This window comes from Cibotium barometz, chromosome 59 (genome assembly GCF_041138505.1).
Source record: "Cibotium barometz isolate CiBa-2024 chromosome 59, ASM4113850v1, whole genome shotgun sequence".
In the NCBI taxonomy this organism is placed as follows: Eukaryota; Viridiplantae; Streptophyta; class Polypodiopsida; order Cyatheales; family Cibotiaceae; genus Cibotium; species Cibotium barometz.
In genome coordinates this window covers 21369308-21390029 of record NC_141104.1, presented here as the reverse complement: position 1 = coordinate 21390029, position 20722 = coordinate 21369308, and positions in this window count along the sequence as shown.

Sequence of the window (20722 nt, the reverse complement as noted above, 5' to 3'; positions counted from 1 at the left end):
AGAAATATGAATGAACCCAGATACTACGTGTGAGCGCAAGTAGGTGTGTGCAAGCATGCATGTGGTCTTTTTTTTGGGGGGGGGGGGCAGGGAGGCAGTGTCCCTTAATTGATTAAGTAATCTAGAGAGAAGCCACACACAACTTAAAGGCAAGAATTACATGAATGATCTAAGTAGGTTATGTGAGGTCTTTTGCATGTGTGTGTGCCGGGGGGTGTCCCTTAATTAATTAAATAATCTAAGGAGAAACCACACTCAGCTTAGAGGCAAGATATATATGAAGTATATGAAGAACAACAAACAAAAAATTTAAGTAGTTTAGTATATTCATGTTAGCTTAGGATGCCTAAATCAAACAACTACTACTAGCTTCATCCACTTCCTAGTGGACTTACTAGTTTATAGATGTTTAAATGATCGAGTGGTTCTATATGTTTCTCTCAATATGTTTAAATATCTTGTGAGAATAGTGCTCTTCAAAGTCCAACATAAGGCTCAACAGAATGGCTCACAACAACATTTTTCATCTCGCTTGATTCTTTGTTCATGTCTTCGCGATGATCTACAATCTACAAAGCCGTTTCTGACATAGCTCTTTTTGAGGCAAGTCAAAAGCACATAGAAATACCATAATAAATATGATTTTCCTCTTTCAATTTATGTAATACTACTAAGGAAATGAAAAAAATCCACGTAGTCATGCATAAACAATCTTTGTGTTCATCTTGTCAATTCTTAGGTTCATAAGTTCCCAAGTGTATAGCTTATGATGTGCCAGCATGAATGTGATGTGGCAATGAATAGTATATGGCAACCTTAATACATATTGTAGGTTTTATAGCTGCTATTCAAAATTTAATGAGAATAAATTAGGGTTAAAGCAAAGATAAGGTTAGACATTTGCAATGATATCTCCAAGATAACCAAGCAAAGATAAATTAGGGTTAAAGCAAAGATAAGGTTAGACATTTGCAATGATATCTCCAAGATAACCAATCAATCTAGCCTTCCAAAACTTCTCCACGTGTGGAGGTGCCCTCCTAACTCTACCGAGAGAATTGAGAGATAACCACAAATAAATGTGCCCATTTTGCCCAAGGCCCAAGTTATCCGACATGACCCTCATGGGTTGCATGATAACACCACACAATGCAGTGATGCAAATCCAAAAGTGCAATCTTCATGGAATCTCTTTCTCAATCTTTTCCTCTCTCTCTCTCTCTCTCTCTCTCTCTCTCTCTCTCTCTCTCTCTCTCTCTCTCTCTCTCTCTCTCTCTCTCTCTCTCTCGCAGAATTCTCTGAAAGTTATAAAAGAAGGGTCATGAGAAGGAAGCCGCAAAGGGCCTTTTGTTAGGATAGTGAAGGAAAATAGCAAAGTCATATTCCAACCTTGACTTAGGAGAACAAAAGTAACTCGACTAAGGAGAGAGAAAGTAAGAAGATTCATGCATTGTTCAACCTCCCATAATAAGCTATGAGACATTCAGTATTGGAGACTTGTTGTGTTGTTTTTTAAATCTTGTTTGCATTAGCAAATAGCTCATTTCAGTTTGCAAGTTTTGGAAGGGTGAAAACCCTGATAGTCTTGGCTTTCTGCATAATTTACTTACCAAAAGCTTAAATCTCATTGCATTAGGTTAAGAAGTGCCTAGATTATGGGTGATAGGCACTCCAAAAACCTTAATCGTGAGCTCCAAAATTGTGGATTGAAGTGTCAAGTTCTGTGATTTTTTGTTTCAAGCATTGCATTATATTTGAAAAAGGAAAAGCATTAAAAAACCTATAAAATAGATCATTAGGTATCATTTTTTCTTCCAAGAACTCTTTCAATAGGATTAAGAATCTTAAACATCCCTTAATCACTTTAAAAGACCATAAGAAAACTAGGAATTCCAAGCGTGGACCACATATTATGTTCTTTGGAAGTAGATGTATGTGCACAAAGTCTACTCACACTATGAGCCTATGTCAAATACGACATGAGTGAACTCACTCATATATTCAAATATACCAACCCTTGTCCTGGTGGGCTTGTTCACGATGTGTACGCTTTTCAACTAACATGCATCTTGTAAATAATTTTCACTAACATGCATCTTATACAACTTTCACTAACGTACATCTTATACAACTTTCACTAACATGCATCTTGTAAATTATTTTCACTTTACATGCATCTTGTATGAGGACGGAAGCCATGCAATCAGAGATGGATGCTATCCATCTTTGGATGGAAGCCATGAAATCAAAGATGGATGCTATCCATAAGAAGAGCACTTGGGATTTGGTTGACTTGCCTCTAGGCAAGAAACCTATTGGCACAAAATGGGTGTACAAAGTCAAATGGAAATCTGATGGTACTATTGACAGGTCCAAGGCCTGTCTTGTGGCCAAAGGTTATGCCCAACAAAAAGGCATAGACTATGATGAGACTTTTGCACCTACTTCTCAGCTTATGAGACTATTAGATGTGTTGTTGCATTGGTTTCCCATCATGGATGGAAAGTGCATCAATTGGATACAAAAACAGCTCTTCTTAATGGGCACTTGTTTGCAAGAAGAAGTTTATGTAAGTCAGCCTATTGGATTTATGATGCATGGTCAAGAAGGCAAAGTGTGCAAGCTCCACAAAGCACTTTACGGTCTCAAACAAGCTCTAAGAGCTTGGTATGAGAAAATTCATGCATACTTGACTAGCCAGGGATTCAACAATAGTCCAACTGAGAGCACCCTCTATGTCAAAGGGGATCATGGTATTTTGATTATGCTCATACTCTACGTGGATGACATGCTTTTGACCAGAAATAATGAGGATGCAATTTCAACTTTCAAAACTACATAAAGACCTCATTTGAAATGCCAGATTTGGGTTTATTGCACTATTACTTGGGCATACAATTTGTGCAGATGGATGAAGGCATTTTTATGCTTCAATCCAAATACATATAGAAACTCTTGCATAAGTTTGGCTTCAAGGATTCTAAGCCTATTTCTACACCTGTAGAACCGAGGCTCAAATTGAGCATGTATGATGTAGGAGAGCCTTATGACATGATCCTATATAGCCAAGCACTGGGCTACCTCATATACTTGTGCAATACACTGGGCTCATGATTATGACACTTGGTAATCTACCATTGGGAATTGTATTTTTATGGGCAATTCATTCATATCATGGTTAAGTAAAAAGCAAACCACTATTGCCACATCTACCTGTGAAGCTGAGTACAGGGCAGCCTTCACTACTACGGTAGATTGTGTATGGCTAAGAAGGTTACTTGTAGATCTTCATGAGTGTCAACAAACACCCACCACCATCCTCACACTGACAAGCTGAATGCTATGGCCGTGGCATGAAAGCCAGTTTTCCATGCTCGTACACATAGAGATACATGATCATTATGCCAAGGAGAGGCTTCAGGATATAGGGGAGATCACTTTGACCTACCGCCCTACACATGACAATGTTGTAGATCTATTTACCAAGGCATTACCAAGGCAAACCACTATTGCCACATCTACCTGTGAAGCTGAGTACAGGGCAGCCTTCACTACTACGGTAGATTGTGTATGGCTAAGAAGGTTACTTGTAGATCTTCACGAGTGTCAACAAACACCCACCACCATCCTCACACTGACAAGCTGAATGCTATGGCCGTGGCATGAAAGCTAGTTTTCCATGCTCGTACACATAGAGATACATGATCATTATGCCAAGGAGAGGCTTCAGGATACAGGGGAGATCACTTTGACCTACCGCCCTACACATGACAATGTTGTAGATCTATTTACCAAGGCATTGCCTCGAGAGAAGTTTAAAGCTTTCCGTAAAGCTTTAGGCTTACTCTTCTACATGGAGTGATTTGCTACCTTGTACATGTTCACAACATCACTACAGGGAGGATTTGAAGGCGTCTGAAAGATCTTACAAATTAGTAGTGCTATGTGTGAACATGGGCTTATCAGGGGAACTTTTTTCCATTGGGTTTTCCCCCCTAGACATTTAGTGTGAAAGGACACTACACTTCATATCTTGTACTTGTACTTTATTTTCTTATCATTACAAGGGGGATTTGAAGGCGTCTTACAGATTAGTAGTGCTATGTGTGAACATGGGCTTATCAGAGGCACTTTTTCCCATTGGGTTTTTCCCCCTGGACATCTAGTGTGAAAGGACACTACACTTTATATCTTTTACTTCATTTTCTTATCACTTACTATACATGCAAGTACTTCTCCCACTCCTTCTCCCAGTCGTGTTGCTTCCTGTGAGTGTGTGTGTGCTTCATTGTTGTTATCCATATCCTAACTCTAGCATCCAAGAGGGCCAACACTAACACCATAAAAGTCTTCACTTTCTTTTGCATAGCCCTCTTACCCTGTGTATGACTAAATAGAGGAATAGTCAATCGTTTGATTTGACTTTTAAGACACATCTCTTTACCATCTGTCCATATCCATATGTTCTTCTTCTTAACAAAAAGTACTAGCACTCCATAAGAAGGTGAGCTTGTATTGTAGTGTATTCCTTAGAAGTACATCTATTTCATGATCTTTGGGTCTATAGTTTGGTAGTTAGGTGGTAGTTCTTACAACCCGAGAATTTTAGAAAGGAAGGCTTGATGTTAAGGACTAGTAGGTATAGTTTTGGTATCATTAATTTTGTTAACTAACACCATAAAAGTTTACATAGCCTCTTAACTTGTGTATGACTAAGTAGAGGACTAATTTCTCCTCTCATTTGACTTTTAAGACACATGTCTTTATCATCTTTCGATATCCACATGGTGTGTACATCATAGTCAATCTTGGGATTATATTGGTATCTCCAAGGCATACCTAAAATGTTGTCTACTCCTTGTAGTGCCACCAAGAAATAATGTTTCTCCTCATAGTGTTTGATCCTAAAACCTAAGTTCCCTTGTCAGTTATACTTGGTGCTAGTGAAAGCTACATGGACATTGTAATGTGAGGGTGTTGTCTCAAGGGGTTAAAGTAATCTCAAAACTCCTTTAAAAAGGAAATCATGCATGCTACCATCATCATGTAAAATGGTAACTTCTTTTCCATTTATACTTCCTTTCATTTTCAAAAGAGAACAAGATTTACACTTACCTCTATAGTCAGAAGAGTCTTGGTTGGAATTACCCTCTTACTTGAGAGACTCGTAGTCCTTGTCATCCTCTATAATATGCATCTTCACCAAGTTCTTCTTCTTCTATGGTGAATCTTTAGTAATTTAGCCCTCCTTATTATACAACTAGTCACACAAGGTTTGAAATTCTCCCTATTAGACATGTTAGTAGTATCATTATTCTTGGTATTATAGCTATTATTATTGACAATGTTGTTCTTGAACTTCTCAAATAGTTTAGAAAAGAATCTAGGCCTCTGGGGTTTAGACATATGTGTTATTGGTATATGTATTTGGGGCCATGCTAGTGTTATTAGTAATGCGGGTGATCTTTATGCTAAATAATACTAAACCGGTGTTATTAATACTATGAGTGATCTTCGTGTTAAATAGTAAGCTGGTATATTTTTTGTGTATGTTTTTGTGCCTATTTTATGTTATCATGTCATGATTAATTGTGTGGATTCAATTAATTTTTGTAACTGACATGGTTGAAATTCATGATGGATGAGGATGAGCGATTCTATGGCCTGGACTGAGGTGTTGCATTGATGATTATTTGTGCATAGTACGTGTACACCCACTATGGTGTCATATGGAGTATTATTTTTGTTGGACGTGTGCCACATTTTTTGATTTCTTATTGTTCCTTCCATTTTTTATGGTTGGGGCATTTATAAGCTTACATACTTTAGTCATTTATTTTGTACAAAAACCTTATATGCATGGACATACTGTTATTTATGTAAAGGGAAGCCCAAATTATAATAAGGGAAGCTATTATTGGCTCCTTGGGTTGATTATACAATTTTAAAAACCCATGTGAGAAGAGAAAGCCTCTCACATCCGCCTGTTTGTGGGGCCGAGGGGATTGCACCCAATGCTTTGTCTTGTGATTTTGTTCATGCTTTATCTTGGGTTGTTTAATTGACTTACGTAAAATATTCAAGCTATGGTTGTAGACATGTATGTGGTGGATTAGATCTTCTTGTCCAAGATCCTCTCAAAGGGAGCAATCTAGTTCCTCTCTAGCTCGTCAAACTGGTAATTTCAAATAAGGTGCCACGAGAAATCTTAAAGAAATCATACGAAGCAAAAGGGAAACTAACATGTGGCAACATGGTAATCAAACTAGCTATTTAACTCTTCCCAATCCCAACGTAAGGTTAATTCTCACGCTATGAGAATCATTTATATGATAATCAAACTAATTAGGGAGAAAACTAATGGGAGTTAATTATTGACAATCACTAACCCTTCTAGCTATCTCATCACAACTTAAGATGCACATTATTAGATTTTTATGTACGTGAAAAATGTCTTAAATTTTCACTTCTCAACCCTTGGTATCTGATGTCTTTAAATTGATACCCAATACATATAGCCCAAACATATCATTTGGTTGCCAACTTTTGAAGTCAACTTAGATTTTTGCATATGTGAAAATCTTAAGGTTTCTCATGCTGTGAAACCTTGAATTTTCATGTACGTGAAAATCTCACTTTAAACTAACTAATTGTAGAGCAACACATGGCTAGGGTTCCTTATAATAGCTTTGTGGACTTCTTTCCTATATTTTTAAATTTTCATGTACGTGAAAATCTCATTTTAAACTAACCACAATTGTAGACCAACACATATCTAGGGTTCCTATAAGTATCTAGCTTTGTGAAGCTCTTTCCTATATTTCAGAGTTACCTTTATGCATTGCATTCTTACTTTTGCTCACCATCACCATCATTCTTTCCATCACTTTTGTTGAGATCCATCATCAATTTCATTGTCATGCTGTTAAGATTGGTAATAGAGACGCTAGTCTCACTGCCAGCTTCCTTGTCGTCGTCATTGTATTTAGCCACAATTGAGGGTGGGTCCTTGCCTTTTTCAACTTCTTGGTCTTTTCTTAATTATTTCCTAGTTCAGGTATACAATCTCTTCCTCCCTCCTATGATTTCTTTAAGCCTCCCCTTAATATCAAAAACTATTCTAGTTCAAACCACCATACTTTAGGTATACAATCTCTCCCTCCCTCCTATGATTGCCTTGAGCCTCCCCTTAATATCAAAAACTATTCTAGTTCAAACCACCTTAACTCTATCATGTAAATTCCTACTTCTCCCAAGACCAATCATCCCATTTAATGCTTTTCCTATTTAAGGAACACAATTGTTAGCCTTGAAGCATCATGCACACAACCTCATAAAAACTCACAATTTCATGAGTTTTAAAATGGAGTTTGCATTTTTACGTGTGAAAACATAGGTTGGCTTAATCATAAAAGTCCACAAACTAACTGGCCATACATTTGCAAATCTTAAGTCAAACCTCCCCTCTTCATAATACATTCCACTTCTCCTAGATTTTCATGTATGTGAAATCTACGCTTTTCAAATCTTTAATAAAAATTAAGAAAGTTTCCTCAAATTAGCCTTTTTCCAACTAATGGGCATCTTGGACAAGCCAATAAGGTGGATCTCATGTACATGAAATGAAAAATAACACAGAGTAGAGAATAAAGTGTTACTGGCAAAAGTATGATGGTTGATGTTGTTGAAGACACTGTAGATGCTGCTGTTGCACACCAAATCTTTGCCGCTGCACAGCCTAAACACCCAAAATCAAGCAGAACCAATTTAAAATGACACCTCTCCAGAACATCTGCAGAAACCTTGTGGTGCCCAAAATATTACCGTGGACCCCGAAAACGTTGTATACTTTGTATACAGCACACTACAATATATACCTTCTTCTATTAAGAGGGTATCTCAATCGGAGACAGAAAAACAAGGTCGTGAGGAGGGAGGCCGACTACTAGATCAAGTGCAAGGAAGCTAGCTTTGATACCAAATGTTTTAGGAGACAACTTATGTAGATTTGAAACCATGCCAAATAGGATGCATGGAGATCTTCTTGAAGGTACCTAGTCCTTGGGATTGGGTTGCTCAATCTTGGTAGTGTATTACATCCTTCATCTTTGAGTCTACATAGATCCACTTTCATTGCATTGTGCATCATTGCTATTGCATCACTTCCTTCATCTCTGTGTCTACTTAGATTTCCATCAAATCTCCTTGCCAAAGTGCACGGATAGGTAGATGCCATTCATTGTGTTTCAATGTTGTTCTTCATCTCTCTTACTTTAAGTTATTTATCTTGTGGAAGATCCTATCATTTTTGTAAACACAAAAGTTGTATTTTCTTATGTGGTGTTATGGCACATGCTCAATTTAACGTATAAATAATGCAATCTCAAGGGCTCGTCTACAACCGCCACCATTTGGCGATGGATGGGACCAAATATACACTCTTAAAGTTCAAGTTGGGGTCAATTTTGTCCTCTTATGAGTTATGGGAAACTGTTATTGGGCTTGATAGGAGGATCCAAAGCCTACTTCTAATCCTATGATCAAACTCAAATAATTTTTCTAGATCTAGCTCACTCATATTTTAGTGTGGAGGAGAAGCAATGAAGATACTTTGTGTGGCATCATCACTAGCATTCTGTTTTGACTTTGATTCAATACACAAATTCCACCTCAGAGGCGTGGTTGGTTCTAAGGAACCAACCACACAAATTTTTCTTGGGAGAAGTGTGGTTGGTTCTAAGGAACCAGTATGAGACCACTAATAAAACAAGGGTATAGAACCTTAAGAAGCTAGCATTGAAGAGCTCTTTGAAGAACCTCTCTCCCAGTAAACAAAGGATAGTTAGGAACTTTTAAAGCATATTGGTGGCTGTGATATTATATTCTAGCATGTTCTTGAGTTAGTACTTTAAGTTGGTTTTCATCTTTGTTATTACTTGCATAGTAATAAAGCATTGATCTCCAACACATGACACGTAAATCCAATACAAGGCTAAGAATATATCATGATATTTATTTTATGTTTGTAGAAGTAAAATTGTTGCCCAAGCGAAGCACGTCAATTCCATCCATCCAACCAAAATCACTAAGTTGGAACCATGATAAAGGATTGAATATGCAAGCTTTAATCATGCAATTGATTAGTATTATACCAGTCAAGGTAATAAATATGCACACTTTAAGCTCAGGTCATTTTATTCACGTATATTAAGGTAGAAAAGTATCACTATCAAAACAAGAACTTAATGAGGAAAATATTCTTTTGATAAAAACAGACATTGTGAGCAAAACAACTTTAAGAACATATCAATAAGGGAATATTTTCCTTCTAATGTGCATATTCTGGGCATGACCTCCCTTCTACATGGGTGTAAAAATAAACCTAGTTATCAAGTAGTTAAAAATGACTTTCCCATTGTTGTGCAACTTCATGAGTTGTTTTGTATAAAAGAAGGATGTGCAACCTTTTACTAGATTTAAACAAACGAGTAATACTTGGTTGATTGCATCGAACTAAGCACTAAACTTTTAAATAATATAAAATTTCACTTTTATAGTCCTTTGCAAGCACACTAGTTGACTAATAATTTATGCAACTTAGAGGACTAAGCCAACTACTTAACTAATTTTCTAGTAAATTATTTAAGTATATATTCACCTAACTAATTACACTAGTAAAAATAATTGAATTAAGTAGCTAAGTAACCAATAACCACATCAAAATAATCAAATTATTGAGCAAAGGTAACTTATCAAACCACGAACTAAACTAATTTAACTAATTAAACCAGTCAAAATCATTAAATTAAGCAGCTAAGTAACCAATTAACCACATCAAAGTAATCAAATCATTGAGCAAATTTAACTTATCAAACCATAAACTAAACTACTTTATTGAGATAAACTTGATAAAGTAATTGTTAAAAAATTAACCACATCAAATTATTGAGCAGCAAATGTAACTTATCAAACCATAAACTAAACTAATTAATTGAGCTAAAATTGATAAAGTAAGTATTAAAAATTTAAACCAAAATTAATTTAACAAATAACATTGATTGTAGATTAATTTATTGGTACAAATAAAGAAGTAAAGGAAATCCATAGAAGCATAAACCTTATTACTAAAGTCATAGGCAAAACCATGGGCCTTAATTAAGGTATCACGTGCAAGCTTGAAACTGAGGCCCATGCTTCAATGCTTAGTTTAGGCCTTATCCCCTTCCCAAAACAAGAGTAATAATAACAACAATAATAATAAAAGAAATAAAGAAAATTCAAGTATGTTTATAAACCAACCAACCAAACCTTATTCATTTTCACATCTACTTACTCTCTTCTACTAAAAACTAAACTAATGCTTTGAAATATAGTTTATATGGAAGGATGAGAAAAGAATGAGGAGAAGAAAATTAAAAAGAATAAGGAGAAGAAGATTTAAAAGAAGGGAAGAAAAAAAGATTAAGAAATGGGAATATACATAATGCTTCTTAATTTACTAAAAACTAAACTAATGCTTTGAAATATAGTTTATATGGAAGGATGAGAAAAGAATGAGGAGAAGAAAATTAAAAAGAATAAGGAGAAGAAGATTTAAAAGAAGGGAAGAAAAAAAGATTAAGAAATGGGAATATACATAATGCTTCTTAATTTACTAAAAACTAAACTAATGCTTTGAAATATAGTTTATATGGAAGGATGAGAAAAGAATGAGGAGAAGAAAATTAAAAAGAATAAGGAGAAGAAGATTTAAAAGAAGGGAAGAAAAAAAGATTAAGAAATGGGAATATACATAATGCTTCTTAATTTGCTTAATCCAATGAAAGTGAAAGAAAAGAAACATCATGAGATTATAGAGATCCTAATTTTCCATAATGCTTAAATTTTAATTTTTGAAAGCCTTTAGACACAAGGTTAAACAAGTCAACTTTGTTAGGGTATGAGATGGAAATTTAAAATTTGAAACTTGAATTGAGATTTGAAATTTGAAAACCTTTAACTTTACTTTGATTCTAAACCTAATTTACTAATGTTTTTGAAATCAACCTTTCATCATAATTTAGTTTAGAAGCAACAATTTTAGTTGCTTTCACTTTCAATACTATAGGTACTTCCAACCTCTCTCTTTTGAGCCAAAGGGAAATTACAATGGATTTGAATCCTAGCTTCACATATTTTTTTATGGCCATCATCAAGTCTTTTCAACCAAAGGTCTAAAGGGTCTTAGACTCAAGTCATACCTCTCTCTTTTAAGTTCTTGATTGGGCAAACAATTATTAGCCTTGATTGCTCTTTAATTTCAACAAAGGACAAGATTTGGCGCATGATGACTAAAAATAGACCCCAAAAAAAATTTTGTGGCGAGATTCACATTAGTGAAAGAATGTTCATCCTCTTGAGCCTCTTCAAATGAATATGGCTCATCTTCATCACAAATAGTACTCGTGCATAATACATTTGCCTATTCTAGAGCACTTTTAGAGCCAACCCGTGTCCTCCTAGGTAGAGGAGTTGAAATTTTGCTTTCTTGCAAAGTACAACCTAGCCAACGAGGCACTATTCTAGCTTCTTGCATGGCTATCCACTCTTCCTAAACAGATTCTTGTATAACATGAGGAGTAATAGGCTGATTTGGGGGCTAGTTTTCAGTACCCATAGGCTGTCTTATATGTATTTATTGCGGTTGGTCTAATGTTCCATCTATGCCCAATGGAATCAGCTCCTCAAACATATCTTGTGGACCATTTTCAAAGAGTTTGCTAAACTCTGTAAGTGGATGTGCTAAATTTTTAGCAAATACAACATCTCTACTTTCAAAAATCCTTTGCATGGATTGTAGAGACGGTATCCCTTGCTACCACCACTGCTGCAGCCCACAAATATGCATTTGATTGCCTTGTCATCTAACTTCCCTCTAAGCTATGAAGGCACATGAGCATATGCAAGGCAACCAAAAATTATGAGATATTCAACCATAGGTTTCCTATCATACCAAGCCTCAAAAGGAGTGATGATCTTCAAAGCCTTCATAGGGCACCTGTTCAAGACATGTGTAGCACACATAATTACCTCCATCTAGAATTTGTGAGGGAGATTCTTACCCTTAACAATACATCTTGCCATCTCCATCAATGACTTGTTCTTCCTTTCTGCTACACCATTTTGTTGTGGTGTGTAAGGCAAAGTGCGTTGATGCTTTATGCCTCTTTCTGCTAAATATGAGTTAAATGCATCTGACATGTATTCCCCCCTTGATTTAAGCGGAGGGTTTGTACTTTACAACCTATTGCAACAAAATGTTGAAAATACATGAAGACTTCAAACTTTTCCCTCAAAGGGTAAACCCAAGCAAATCTCGAATAGTCATCAATGAATGTTACAAAGTATAGATGCTTCCCAAATGATGGTGTCCCCATGTGACCACACGCATCACTGTGTATGAGCTCTAATTGCCAGACAGCCCTTATAGTCCATCCTTGGGGAAGTCACTTATGTGCATCTTGGCCAAAATGCACCCTTCACATACATGTTTATGTGGCAGCTCAACATGTGGCATACTTTGAACCATTTTATGCCTTTGGAGCAACACCAAACTCCCAAAATTTACATGCTCAAACTTGGCATGCCATAACTCTGCCTCTTGGAGTGTGATTTTTGAGGAAGCTTGGTGGAGGGAGCTTTTCTTGGCTGTTCTCTTTCTTTACTTAAACTATCTCTCTCTAACTATTGCCACCACTGCCCAGCCTAGCCTCTCTCTCATTCTCCCACCCTCTTCCCTCCCCCTCTCTCTCTTCCCTCCCTTTCACTCTCCCTCTCTCACTCTCTATCTTTGTCTCTCTTTGCTGACTCTCTATATCCTCCCCATGTCACTCTTTCTATCCTTATCTTTTCTCACTCTCTGTGTCCTCCCTATCTCACTCTCTCTATCCTTCTCTTTCCTAACTCTCTCTATCTCTCCCACCCTCTCTCTCCTTCTCCCACCCTCCCTCTCTCTCCTCTCTCTCCCTCCCTTTCACTCTCCCAGCCACCCTCCCTCTCCTCTCCACCGTCTTCTCTCTCTCTCTCTCTCTCTCTCTCTCTCTCTCTCTCTCTCCTTGTTCCACCACCGCCCAGTCCGTACTACCCTCTCTCTCCTTCTCCCACCCTCTTCCCTCCCCCTCTCTCTTCCATTCCTTTCACTCTCCCACCCTCCTTCTCTCACACTCCCTCTCTCCCTTTCTCTCTCTCACCCACCCTCCCTCTCTCTCTTTCTCCCAACCTCCCTCTCGTTCCCTTCTTTTCTCTCTCTCCCACTCTCCCTCCCTCCCTCTCCTCTCTCTCTCCCTGCCTTTTGCTCTCCCACCCTTCCCTCCCTCCTCTCCTTCTCCCACCCTTCCCTCCCTCCTCTCCTTCTCCCACCCTCTTCCCTCTCTCCTTCTCTCACCCTCCCTCCCTCTCTCCTCTCCCTCCCTCCCTTTCTCTCTCCCACCCTCCCTCTCTCTCCTCCCACCCTCCCTCTCTCTCTCCTCTCTTTCCCTTCCTTTCTCTCTCCCACCCTCCCTCTCTCTCCTTCTCCCGCCTGTTATATGCACATTTTGTGTGCATATACTAGGAGGCTAACCCACATTAGGCTTGTGAGAATGGGAGCATGGGAACAAGCTCTAGTGGAGCATGGGTTAGGACTAACCTTAAGGGTTAAGGTTAGGGTCAAGTATCCAAGGGTCACACATGGGAAATGGAGAGTCAAGAGTCACTTGAGGGCCCTCCTATATAATAGAGGCATGGGGCACACTCAAGGGAGTCTAAGGCTATGTTATCTTGAGGCTAGGTTATAATATGATGTTCTCTTATATAGAGGATTATATCTACTCACCTACCATTTCACACTATAGCTACATGCTGCTGGATTGGAGTTATACCTCTTGATGGTATGGGACATCAAGGTAAAGGTATGATGTACTTCATTATAATTCATGTGTGCATCCGTTGGGCTCGGGGGTGGTCGGGTGGATGAGTTCATGCCTGATTTATACATGTTTATGTATAACAATTATCTAGAGAGATATTAGAGTTTTAACAATGGTATCAGAGCAATATCTAGTTAATTGTTGTTATTTTTTATTTCTTATTGTAATTTTTAACATTTTTTAAAGTAAATTTTAATATTTACTTAATAAAAATATTATTTTATCGATTTGTGTTAATGATTTACACGTGGATCATCGTTATGGTGGTTGAAACATGTGTTTCTTCTATTCAATGGACGAATCGACGTTGCGAGGAAATTTCGTGAGTTTAATGCTATTTTTTCCTATGTTTTGTGGTTTAAAATAAGCATTCATGGAAATTTTTACCAAAATACCACATATTTTATTGTGGGTATTTTTGGTAGAATGAATTTCCTGATTTTCTATCATTTTTAGGATTTTTTTCCTAATTTTTTAAAAATTATTTGAGCATTTTTATGGTTAAAAATATTTTTTTATACATTTTTGTAGGTTTTTCCACGGGTATGCTATCAAATTTCTGTCGATTTTCTGCTGAAATGTAGTAGGGGGCAGCATGTTGATGCATGGAATGCTCTCCCGTGTGCGTAGGAACTTCTTCGCCTCTCAATTCTAATTTTTTCTTCTCTCGCGCATATGAATGTCTCTTAATAGTCACAAATTGATTAAAATGTAATCATAATTAACTTTTAATCATGATAAAGTTTTTTTTAATTTAATGGTTAATCCCCCTCTTTGTTAACAAAGAAGGAGGGGGTAGAGAGAGATGTTTTGATTGGAGAAGGAATGAGGAGGGTGGAGAGAAGAGAGAAACCTTCTCTCTCTCTCTCTGGAAAATGCGCACGCTAGGGGGAGGCTGCAGCGCAGCCCAGCGGGCGAAAATCGCTCCCCCCCTCCCTAAAACTTTTTTCATAAGCTTTTTATTAAAGCTTATTAAGGTTTGGTTTTTTTTTTAAAGGAGTTTTTCTTTTTAATTCCAAAAAAAAAGCTTTTGAAAGTTTTTCAAAACAAAAGCTTGGAAAAAAGCCTGAAATTTATGAGAAAATATGAGATTTGAGAAAAAAAAATTCTTTGGAATTTTTTGAAATTTTATTTTCTTGGAACCTTTGGCTTTTCGCTTTCCTGAAACCTTTTGGCTTTCCGAATTTCGGAAAATCTTTTGACCTTTCGGATTCTGGAAACTTTTGACCTTTCACATTCTGATTTTTTTGGTCTTTTCATTTTCTTGAACTTATTGGCTTTCCGTATTCCGAGAAAACCGTTGGGATTTTGAAATTTTTTGATCGTTCGTATTCTAAATGCGTTCGGGGTAAATTAATTTTTTTAAAAAAATTCAAAAAATTAGTGAAAAATTAGACAAAGGTTATTTTAAATTCCTGGAAAATGTGGGGTTGGTATTTGACATGTGGTGTATCCATTCGGGCGCCCTCGTGACCATTCAAATTCCTTTTAAATTATATTTTTTGACCTAGAAAATTAAAAAATCCATTAAAATTATAAATTTTCATTGGATGTGAGAATTGTCAGGTGGAATTGGAACTTTCGTGAACGATGGGATTCTCAGGAAAAATTAGGAATTTTTAAGAAATTATTTTTAAAAATCCTAGAAATTGGTATTTTTAAAATATCAATGGTATTTTGGCAAATCTAGTTGCTAAAAATTTTATTGAAAAATATAGGTTTGGGATGCCATAAGATAGGTTTGGTGGAATTCAAAATTATAGTATTTTGAGACCCTATAAAATTAGAAAAATTTGAAAAAAATCATGATAATGGTTCAGAGGCAGAGGAGCATGCCAGTTTATCGCCTACCCCGATAGCTACTTTGGGTGCCACAGTATTAATACGATTATACGTCGTATTAGTAGATATTTCTGTTTAGATTAATTTTGAACGATATTTTCATGATTTTTTACCTTTGTTTAGCCATTCTTTTTGGACATATTCCTTAAGTTTTTCAACGATGACTATAATCTGTGTTCAAAGTGTGTCTCACCTTTGACACTTTTTCATGATAATTTATTTTACCCTTTTTTAAGTGTGGTCTATGCTTAATTTCCTAAGCCTAAGACAAATTCTATCATGGGTTAGTTGATCGGTTTGTTTTGGTGGATTTTATTGGATGTTTTCCAAGTTTTATATGGACTCATCAGGTTCTGCCTAGATCACTTGTGTCTAGGGGTTTTTTAATGAGTGTTACACACGTGTTTCACTTGCTTACTTTGGAGTTTTGCTTGAACGACACCATGTTCATATACTCCGGATTGATGAGTTGGCCACCAATTTTAAATGCTTCTTTTGGCATGATTAATGATCATTAGATGGCATGCATTGATTTTTATGATCAACTATGGTTTTCATGGATTTGAGGAGCTTCTATGCTTTTATCCATGGTTTTATTAGGATCTTTTGATCTTTTGGGATAATTTCATGTGCTTTGAAGGTAGCATTTGTCTTTATTTTTTGCACGTAATTTTGGATTGTGTTCCTTGTACTCTTGTACATATTCCAACTCAGATACCTAGTTGCTTATGTATCTAGGTGAGTTGTTTTTCTACCCTAGCTTTATTGTGTTTATTGGGTAGTTATCATTAGAAAGGCGCCAATAATTCAATTTCTTTTCTAATGATGTATTCGGAAAGAGTTATTCCTTGATATGGTCTCAGGTATATAGAGACAGGTTTTAGTATGTCAAAGTCTGGGATAAGGCCATCTTATTCCTTTTATACAGGATTTTATTCATATTTCCTAGATGGCATACTAGGGAGTTTCAAATTAATAAGGTGTGTATGGGTGGTATCATGGTAGTATGGGATGCTAGCGATCCCTCACATATATTATCTTATGGGATAATTTGGGCTCATGATTGTTGCTTTGCTTACATCACTTAGCATGTTGACCTCAACATTCAAAGACAATCTCATTTTTTGAATTCACTTGAAGTTATAATGTAGGCATTGTCTAGATAAATTTCTTTTATCTATAGCTTGTATGTATTGATGAGTGTAATCTCGTTGGCATTTTCACTTGTTGAAATCTCTTTCTTTAGAGTTCAACGAGTTTATCTTGTTGTGTTTGGATTAAAGAAATTCGGATTTTTTTCTTTGTTGGCATTTCTTTCTCTAGTTCCGTACTTTAGGTGATTTATACAGTCCACCTAATGGTTTACGGATGTACATATGTGACTCATCAAGATGTTGATGACTCTCTATGTTGATATGGGTAACTCGGGATGTCGATAATTCTATATGCAGATGTGGGTACGTCAGGCCGCCGATGGATCCCTGATTCTTGCTGTTATAATTCCATGTTTTCCTACTTTATTCCGAATGGTTTACGAGAAAACTACTTTGAGTATCAATTCCTTTGATCATCCGCAGTCTGATGGGCAAATAGAGCGTATGAATCAAATTGTAGAGGATATGCTTCGTGCATATGTCTCTGGAAAAGCATCAAATTGGGTAAAATATCTTCCAATGATGGAATTTGCCTATAACAGTTTTAAACATACGACTATTGGTTTTAGTCTGTGCATACTTATGTATGGGTATCAACCCAGGGCACCTATTAATGTCAGTCTCTTAAGGACATTGAGCTTGATGCATGGAGGGATTTCTTGCGTGATATATAGGAAATGCTGACCGAAGCTCAAGATTCTATCATGAGTGCTCAGGATAGAGTACGATTTTATGCTAATAGGGGACGCTCATCTCGGTCTTTTGAACCAGGAGCGTTGGTTTATTTAAAGTGGTTTATTTCGATTTATACATCGGATTGGCATGGTTGCGTATGAACTTAAACTACCTCCACATGTTAGAGTTCATCCAGTCTTTCATATCAATAGATTGAAAGGGAAACTGAGAGGCGAGGATAACATAGTTACTTCTCAAGACGCTTCTTTATTTATATAAAGGTTGCAATATGTACATAGAGCATCTCGGTTCCAGTAATCACTTATACAACAGGGAATTTTTCCACAAAACGCTTCTTTATTTATATAAAGGTTGCAATATGTACATAGAGCATCTCGGCTCCAGAAAGTCAAAACCTCCTCGGGAAATGCATAAGACAGCGATACTTGGCTATAGACATGCCCCGATACAAACTGCTAAGGGAGCTACTATCTTCTCCTTTTGGAATAAAGCGGCTAAGAAGTCTATAGATATGGCAGGAAATTCTGAAATCTCGAGGCGTAGGGTGATATAAAATAACACCATGAATCACTTTTAGCCTCATCTCAGAATCATGGCCAACGAGATACTTTTCCTCAGCATCACGCGCTGGTCGCAAGAGACGTGGACATACTGCCCTGCAAACCACTTGTGCTACCATCTCTCCGCTGGGTCTAGGAAATATAAATCCTCGAAATGGCTTGCCAGTCTGGATTGGCTTGTTCGAGTTGTAGCAGAAGAGATGAGATGCTCGAAGGCAAAAGCAATTGTATCTTGTGACTGGGTGAGATCGGGAATACTGGATAAGAGTAGAACTTCCATCTATAAAACCAAATTCTTTGATTAAAAATCATCATTAATGAAGCTTAAGGAATGAAAATACAATACGTAAATGCTCTTTCTAAGTTTTTATTATAAATTTTTTATAAGAATTTATTTTTCCTTATTAGCTTTCAACAAAGCTCTGATACAAGCTGTGAAACCCATGTCCCCTCCGTGATGCCCCCTTCGAGGGCGCTGGGTACGAAAGCAGCGTCAGCGCGCGGGGCAGGGATCCACACTCGAGGCCTTGCCCACGGATATTCGAACAAGAGACTAGCCCGGCGGTTCCTCGAACCCGGAAAAACTTCCCTCGCCCGGAAGGCACGGGCGATTTCACCAGGAAAATCATCTAACGGGAGAATTGATCTAACGAGTCGGAGTCTTAACTACCCAAACTGATGGACCGAATCTGAAAGTCACATGTCATTGAAAAAATTCTTATGCATAAAATAAATTTTTCTAAAATTTCTCTTTTTAAAATTAAATAAAAATATCTATTATTTTAAATATGCCAAAAAAATCCTCTTTTACTATTTAATTCTTGGATCTCAATTATCATGGGAATTCCTCTTTTCGCATAAAAATAAATTTACCAAAAAATTCTTCTTTTTTTAATTAAATATTTATGCATAAATACTAAAATTTATTTCACATGAATATGATGAAAATCAAATTTTTTTTGCATAGGATTTCCAATCCTAGAATATGGTAGGAAGTCCTCTTTTAGCATTATGCATAAAAATAAGATATGTATTATTTTCTAAAAATTTTGCCATAGCTTCGCTGCTATTACTGATAATTTTTAATTTTTTTTCTTAAAAGAATAAAACATTATAATGCAAATATGATAGAAGATCTATTCTTAAACTTAAATCTAAACTATGAATTTGAATCATAATTTTAACCATAATCATAAACTTAATTATGATTATTCTACTAGTTTAAGCTATTTCCATTATTCCTCTTTTTTCAAATTGATAGGATTATCTCTTTCCCATTTAGAATCAATTAAAGTAGTTTTTAACTACTTATAAATAATCTAAAAGAATTAACCATTATTTTGTTAACATAAAAGCATAAAAATACCATTTTCTTATTCTCTAGCTTAACAAGCTTAGAGTGTGATTTTGAATTAAGAATTTATCAATGAGAAGCATTCTTTTGCTAAAGAATTAACCATAGGAATGACTATTCTTTTTGAGAGAGAGATATACATAAGAAAGCATTCTAATTAAGCATAAAGATTAACTTTTTCTTGATTACACATTAAATTTTTTAGGTAAAGCTTGGTTTGAATTTAAAACAACTAATTAGAAAACTTCTCAAGCTTGAGAGGGGTTGAGAAGAGAAGTTATTTGAGAAAATTTAACAAAAAACCATAAAATTCATTCTTACCTCAAGGATTAGCCTGCTTCTTTTCTAGAAGTGAAGCCCCCAACCAATCAATTGGTTTAGCAAGTGGAGAAGAGAGCTCCAAGAGTTGTTGAAGAGAGAGAGAAGCTCCAAGCTCCCCAAAAGTAGAGGATTTTTAAGGGATAATAGAAAATATGATTATTTTAATGTAATACTTGCATGGTATAGCTCACAGATGAGAATACAAAAGAATGAGGGTCTATTTATAGGTGAGGGAGGCCACTACCCGAGTCCAACTGGGTTCTAGAATTTTGCAGCTTCAGTTTGACTGAATTTGGACAAGATTTGGACCAGTTTGGCTCCCCTTTTGATCCAGTTTGATCCAGGGAGAGAGGAGAGATAAAAATATCATAATTTTTTTGAATTAAAAAACCCTTCCACACATGTGAAGGAGGCACCTACCTCAAAGGTCCCCCTCTCCTTACCAATGTGTCAAAAATTCATCATTTCTTCAAAATATCTCATTTTTTTAGTTAATATATCTTAATTTTTAACTAATAAACCTTGTACTCAGTCAACTCTTCATCTTATGTGAGCATTTACTCATTTTTGGGTATTTTCTTTTATTCATTGGATTTTTCTCATCCCAACACTTGGATTAATCCTATTGGCCCATAGGAACCTTAATTGGACCATAATCCAGAAATTTTTGAAATCAAGACCCTTAGGCTAAGGTCCCTTATATCATTTTTAATTGATTCCTAATACACCTTGGAGAATTTATTTTGAACTTCTGTTTTAGGGACATATATTTTAGATATTAGGAGAATTTTTATATCTAAAAATATCTTAATATTGAATTATCTCTCTCTAGAATTTTTCTTCTTTGTA